The sequence below is a fragment of the Perissodus microlepis genome, unplaced genomic scaffold (assembly GCF_051167445.1).
Source record: "Perissodus microlepis isolate ML-2025 ecotype Zambia unplaced genomic scaffold, ASM5116744v1 scaffold_57, whole genome shotgun sequence".
NCBI lineage: Eukaryota > Metazoa > Chordata > Actinopteri > Cichliformes > Cichlidae > Perissodus > Perissodus microlepis.
This window is the reverse complement of record NW_028182079.1, coordinates 50,366-57,666: the sequence shown is the minus strand read 5'-3', so window position 1 is coordinate 57,666 and position 7,301 is coordinate 50,366. Positions and strand designations below refer to the sequence as shown.

The following is a 7,301-nucleotide window of genomic DNA, read 5'->3' as shown; positions in this document are numbered from 1 at the left end:
GTTAGAGTGTGGCTGGTAAAGATGGAAACATACAGAATGTAAACTGTGTGAGTTTGGTGAACTTTGTTAGTAACAAATGAGGTAAAAAAACAACAACCCCAAAACAGACAAAACACAGAAAGAGGCTCTCAGTATTCATTAATAATTAGAAAGAAAAATTGTGGTCGTGGATTTTTACAGTCTTAGTTCCGCTCGCTGTCATCATTATAATCATCATGATCAATGGCGAGGTCCTTAGGTGGGTGGGGCTGTCTCTGGTGATGTCACCATGAAGGAACAGCATCTGGCACGTGTTGCTGAAACATCCCAGTACACTGGTGTAGTTTCCTCTCCAGCTGTTGGACATTTGACACTTGAACATTAAGGGGAAGAAGAAGAAACAGTGTTAGGTCAGGTGACCACATGGTTTCTAAAGTAACTGACAGGAAGTAACCAGGCCGTTAGAAATGGATGGCATGTGTTTAGAGTTACTGGAGTTGGGTAACTCTACTTACCAAAAGCAGAAGCACACAGATGACAGATCAGATGCTGAATGTTGCAGGAACATGCTCATGTGTGGTGGTCATTCAGTGCTGCTCCGGCAGGTTAGACAGTCCAAGACTGATATCCTGCCCATCTGAGAGTTTGAAAACACACATGCAAAGATTTATTTTGTATTACAGTCAAAGTTGGATGTTCATTTTTGTCCTTTAAAAATGTTTGTGTATTTGAAAGCACTAACATTTAAGGATGACTTGGATTGTCTCCTTTAAAGGGGAGACAAGTGTATCCACTGATCTACGTCACTTAAACTGGATGATGACTCCTCTCCCCCTCACTCAGAAACACTCCTAATATAACCAAGCAAATAAATAATATTGAAGATTTACTTACATCATTACAAAAACATCAAAAACATCTCCCTTTGATTCTATTTCTCCATTCCTGCTGAACATCAGGCAACAAATATCTCAATAAATCACAGTAAAATGTAAAGCACATATTTTCTCTGCTTTGTCTAACCTCTGCAGAGCCTCTGTCAAGAAAAACATATCTGTAAGCATAAAACAAATATACATTTCATAACACGTCACTGGACAAACCTCGGTCAGTTGATTTCCTCTGTGCAGTGCAGACGAACATCAGTCAGCAAGTCAAGGTGGTGAGATGGACTGGTGTCCTTTGTGACTCTGCTGGTTCTTCTGAGGAAACACCACCGTCTCTCCACACCGTCACCATCTGTGAGCACAAACTGCTGCTCTGCCAGCATGTAGGAAATCAGATATCACACACACAGGGGTGAAGAAACATTAGAGCTCAACTTTGGATACTTTAGATCTAAACAGATCAAAGTAGCTCTTAGTTTCAACAATCAGTGAGCAGACAAACAATGATACCATACTGATTCTGTATGAATACAATATGGTATTTTCAATACAGGTGTCAAATTAATTTATTAAAACTAATACAGATATATGTATATATTTTTTTTTGATAAATTAGTTTGCTAAATTATAAGAATATATATATATATTTTTTTTCATTTAACAATTGCAACTGAAAGAAATTAAATATTGAACAAAAATATATTGTCACATTCTGAGCATGCTCAGCACGCTGACAGACTTGAAGTTGCTACAGATTTTAAGAAGTGATAATTATAGGGAAAAAACTTCTCTTTTTCATCCGTTTAATCAAACATTTGATGCCTCAGCTGTCTCAGTCCTATAGCGTTCTGCAACTACAACTAACCTGAAGCTTGGATTTGGCTGCAGGTGCCCCTGTACATCCTTCTCAGCAGCACACATGTGGGTACCATTTAATCCCACTTCTTCCTGAGCTTTGCTTCATCACAAGACCAAAGGTGGCATCCCGTGTCACAGTCTTATCATCATCCAGAAGAAACATTTGAAGAAACATCATGGAGAAGAAACATTTACACGCCTCCTGGTTTTGTTTTCTGATCCTGCAAAAAGACTGAGGACAACGAAGCCCAGAGAACACGAGATACACAACATCCAACATTCAGACTCAACAGCCTCCATAAATGAAGAGCACCAGGTTGGTTCAGTTATAGTAGATATAAGCATACTTCACATTACTGGGTATGAATAATAATGAGGGGGCAAACTTTGAAGATGCAGAGCATGATGTCCCATCATCAGACTGCAAACAAACATCCACCAGGCTTCTTTGTTGCCAAAATTGATGATTCTCCTATCAGGGATCAGTAGCGTGTATTAACCTGTGGTATAAGCAGCAGTCACTGAAATATTACTGTTTCAGATAAGAAATCTAGGACATAAAAGCCAGGGTGGGAGGGATCTCTGCAAACTGACTTACCTCTGCAAGTGTGAAGCTCAACAAAAATCTGACTCTCCAGTCACAGACAAACAAAAAACTCCAGCTGGGAGATAGAAAACGCTGTCTGGGTCTTGCTGGATGTTGCTGGTCAGAGTCCACACATTAGCAGAGTGCTTCTTGGTCCCACTGACCCATGTGGACAGCGACTGTGGAGAACTGTTCTGGAAAACAGAGAAGAGAATTAAAATAACAAAAAGCCAAACAGGATTTCCACAAAGACTCTCTTGGAATCAGCAATCAAAAAATCACTGGTTCATATTTCAATTAAATATGAACAGGTTCCTTAAATGTATGCAGTTAAGATCTGATTTAATTTAATTTCCTTCACACAGCACATTTGTCCAGGCTGACAGGTAAACATAGAATTAATCTCAGGTAACATGACTCATAGTAGAGATTCAGTAAGAAAGATTGCTAGCTCTAATATTATTACCACACAATCCAAGGACACACCAACAGCTCAGATTTGTAGAACTATTTAAACAAATGTCTTCTGAATATTCAATTCAGGTTCACAGTGGGAGGGTGGGGGGTGTCGTGGAATTTTTTAAATAAAGTCTGCAACACAGAAAGAGCTGTGATCAAGCTATTTATTACTGCGCCAACACACATCAAACATCACAGTTCAGTCATGTCAGCGCTGCCACAGAAGTTGTGCTCCTACTCCTTTATGCATTCCAAGGAAGAGGGAGGAAGTTACAAACTGATCCTACCACACTTCACGTGTCTCGCTATGAAACCTAACGGATCAATGGTTATGCTGTTTTGTGCCCTTGGCCTTATCAGCACCTGTAAAGGGAGTTGTTTTCTCAAACTGCTGACGCTGAAGTAAGTTCATCTAGTTTTAGAAACTTTCACTGAACAGTCTATAACAGTGTCACAACTAAGCATATGCATAAGCACTTAAATACTTTAAATGAGAATAACAGAAAATTTCTTTTACAGAGGCTAGAGCCTGTCCCAGTAGTCATAGGTAGAGCACACCTGGACAGGTCACCAGTCTGTCAGAGGACAAACACAGAGACAGACATCAGAGTAACAAATCTATTTAAAATTAATGTAAGTTTGCTGCAGCTGTATGTATGAACATGTGTTTCTGTGCTCACAGTCCACCTCTCAGGAACCTGCAGTTCATTTTTAGTCTACTTTAAACAGACCTCACAAAAGGCTGATGTGGCTGGATCAGTAGTCTGATTTAAGTACGATACCTTTGGCCAGGGATTAATCTGGTACATCGCTTCACTGCAGTCTTACGTATTTTCCCCACACCTGAATGAAAAAAATACTGATATATACAAATAACAGCTTCAGCTGATGCAGCCTGACTCAATCCTAAATGTTCAGCACACACAGAGAGACACAGAGATACCGTTTAAAGTTTAGTGTTAACATGAGTCACTGATCATTTGCAGTATTACAGAGTCTGGCAGTCTTTGCATGATGTCCACGTCACTGTGAGTTTCTAGCTGACTCTCAGGTGTGACAGGTGTGCCAGCAGGAAAGAGTAATAATAACCTGCATTCTGAGGTTTGTCATGCAGGATTAAAGGAGCCAGGCTTTGTTCACACAGCTAGGATTGTATTTTACACTGACCTTGGGTCAGTATAAGTATCATACAGTTTAAACGAAGCACTGAAACTTGCACATATTTATTATAGATGCACTGAAGCTAATCGAGATATTTGCTGTCAATCTGTGGCTGCGATTAAACACTTTACTGAAAACTTTATTAACTAGTAACTTCATCAGTCATGACAGAAGCTAATATTTCTGTGCTAACATCGTTTAAACAGTAACAGCTTTACTACAATATAAGCTAACGTTTACACTGTAACTTTAAGCTAGCACCATAAAGACGGTAAAACACGTAATAATATCTACAAATGCATCTTAAAGCTGTTATATTAGCACTCGGTGTATTACTAACATAAGCACATTAACATTACTGACACTGGCTGACTTTTAATAGTCATTCTATAAATGCTGTCTGTTTAAATGGTCTTACCTGTACACACTGCTGTATCCACCGGATTCCAGCCAGAGTGGATTCTGGATCCTCCATCTGGATGGATGAGAACAACCTTCTGAACAATCTAGCAGGAGATGGCCCATATCTATGGGACTGATTTGTGCTAATAACGCCCATTGTATGGACTGATAACATCCGAAGAGGGTGAATAAAGTCACCCAGTCGCTAGCTGTGCCATTACCCAGCATACATCACTCCCTCCATAAATGCAATAAACGATACAAAAGTATCGTTCTACCTGTTTTTCCAGGTAGTTGTTTACATTATATAATTTATTGTGTTCAGTATACGTCACTACAATGTGATTTCGGAAATATATAAATATACGGACAACAGGCTCTTCCGCGGCAATCTCTTGTCGTCAATAAGCAACGTTAAGGGAGCTCTATAGTATTCAATGAGAGGACCCTGCATGTCAATAAGTGAAGCAGAGGGAGCCTGACCATGCGTCACACGTTTGACGAGTTGGGAGTGAGAACGTGTTGGTTGGTAAAATGTTTAGGATGAGATGGAGATATAACACTCATGCACCCTGAAAATTATGAAGGTCTAAATATGTATCAAAGGGACTCACTGAACATCAGTGGATTTCTATGGGGCAAACGTACTTAAAGCAGCCACTGTGACCATTGCTGCAGAGCAAAATGAAGAATACTGATGGGGACTATGAGGGTTTGTAGTTAAATTCCTGCTCTTACCGGATCAGTGAGTGTCTGTTTCAAGACTATTAACATACTTCTACATCACTATGGAACACCAGCATTTCTGCAGAGGACAGAACCACCTGCTTTAAACTACCATGATGCTCTGTGCTATGTTGTCATGGCAATATGAATTCAAATAAATACATAAGTCAAAAAATGCACATTTGAAGGAGGACAAGAAGACAGGCAACTGGAAGAGCTTTTGAAACAGGAAAACTTTTTTGGATTTCTCTTAATTTACCTGGAAATTTTGCTAATACAAGTCAAGGAGGAAACAAGGAGGCAGGTTGGATTATATTTGAGGACAGGACGCATGAAGGAGAAGCATGAGGAGAGAGAAAACAGCAGAGCGACGGTGAAAAGCTAATCATGGATCAAGTCGAAGAAGCAAGCATCAAAACTGTGAGTAAACATAACACACAAAAAGTTAAAAATGACTGTGCTGATTAAGGAAACATTACATTTGGTTAGTTTGGGGTCTCGAGCTTCAGGTTTGTGGGTTCAGTTGCTCTCAAAATTGAGGAAAGACAAAAAATGTTTCTTTTGAAATGTTGTTGGAGGATTCTTACTGTAAGAAATATCTGGGTGTGCATCTGCTTTTATTTAAAAAAAAAAAAAAAAGTTGAATTTTTTCACATTGAAAAGGGAAAATTGGAGGATCAGGACAATAACGTGGCCAAATTTACTGTTTCCTTAATCAGAACAATAATTTTGATCTGAACTAGAAATGTGTAAATGGGTTATTTTCTTTCTTCTCTACTGATCACTGTGTTACATGTTTAGTTACTTGTCAGTCTACATGATTAATGGTACTTTTAAACAATGCAGTTTATTCATAATTTTGTAGAAAAAGGCTCTGCACCTGTGAAAAACAAATCCAAACCCCCAAAATCACTGTAGATCAGAGTAGCTAAGCTCTGGTTAACTGCAATTATATTACAGGAGATTAAAAATATTAAGATGATTGAAAGAAACAAAGATTGCTTTAAGGTCTGAAGATTTGACTTTCTTATTGAAAGAGACGAAAACTAATCCATGTGTGACACTGAGGAAATAACTTAACGCTAAAAAGATGTGGAGGTCCAAATGTTTTATAAAAATGGGCAAACTTGATTTAATGACATTAGAAAGAAAAAATGGGATGTTTAAAAAGGTAATAAATAAAAATGATTTTTATATTACTTGAAAAAATGATGTTGGTTAGTGCAGCTGTATTTGGAAAAGCTACTGGGTCACTAGTAAGATGAGATTTAATGTGATAAACTGAGGATAGGTAATATAATCTGCACACTCGCTATTATTGTTGTAATCCACACACCACCATTATTGTTGCATCCATACACCAGCTAATGTTTTATCAAACATTAATCATAATTGGTGATCAATGCAAGTTTTAAGCAATTATATTTATTTGGATTCAAAACCAATTTACAAAATATAAAAAAGAATCTTGTTTTTTTTAAGATAAAAAGACGTTTCTAACTGACTTCAGTTAGCTGAGCTGTAGAGGAGATTGATGAGCACGCAATAAAGTGAACTTGTTAGGGAGAGTTTGCAATCAACTCAAATTTTGATGATAGACACAGATAAAAATGAGCGTTTTTTTAGACACTGATGTGTGGTTCGATCACATGGTTATAAACCAGGTGAAAATTGACTTCAAACTTTTGAGCTGTGGTGTAGATTGATTACAATGATAGCGTATAGTTATCTATTACAGAAGAATATATAGAAGTATGAGGACAGAGAGACACTGTTAAAAAGTTATGAGCTGTCTTGATGCAGAGAAAGTGGAGTTTGTCATCCTGGAGCTGTTGCCAAGATTGAACGATGCTCTGGCTCTGTGGTCAAGTTCAGACATAGGCTTTAAGCAACCATGAGCCACTGATAAGCGTGATAGATTAATAAGCATGTATAAAGTGGACTTGTTAAACAGCTCTGATAGGAGAAAGTCAATGAGCACGCAATAAAGTGGACTTGTTAGGGACAGTTTACCATCAGCCTTGATAAAGTTTAACTTCATTTGTATTGAAAGACAGACTTTAAAGAAGATTCTTATTTGAAACTGGTGATAAAATCCAGGTCAGATACAGTTACATACAAGCATACAGTACACACTACTGCTCAAAGGTCAGAGGTCAGTTAGAAAAGACCCTGATTTTAATAAAAAATTGGCTTTAATGTAACATCACATGAAGTTTATCAGTAATGTTTCACAGCTTTAA

The 7,301-nt window shown here is 38.0% G+C and overlaps 1 long non-coding RNA gene across 5 annotated transcripts; it reads right to left on the bottom strand.

Annotated features, from left to right (window-relative positions):
- Positions 1-6: 6 nt before the first annotated feature.
- LOC146360474 (uncharacterized) lies at positions 7-4,513 on the bottom strand. Of its 5 annotated transcripts, none has more exons than XR_014799713.1 (5): positions 1,732-4,513; positions 1,083-1,239; positions 722-830; positions 495-616; positions 7-352 (listed from the first exon to the last, which is right to left on the bottom strand). It is a non-coding gene; the product is annotated as an uncharacterized LOC146360474 (long non-coding RNA). The 5 variants fall into 5 exon arrangements; XR_014799714.1 differs by having other exon boundaries at positions 495-830; positions 1,732-1,956; positions 2,111-4,512; XR_014799712.1 differs by having other exon boundaries at positions 495-830; positions 1,732-2,504; positions 4,349-4,511.
- Between the last annotated feature and the right edge of the window lie 2,788 nt (positions 4,514-7,301).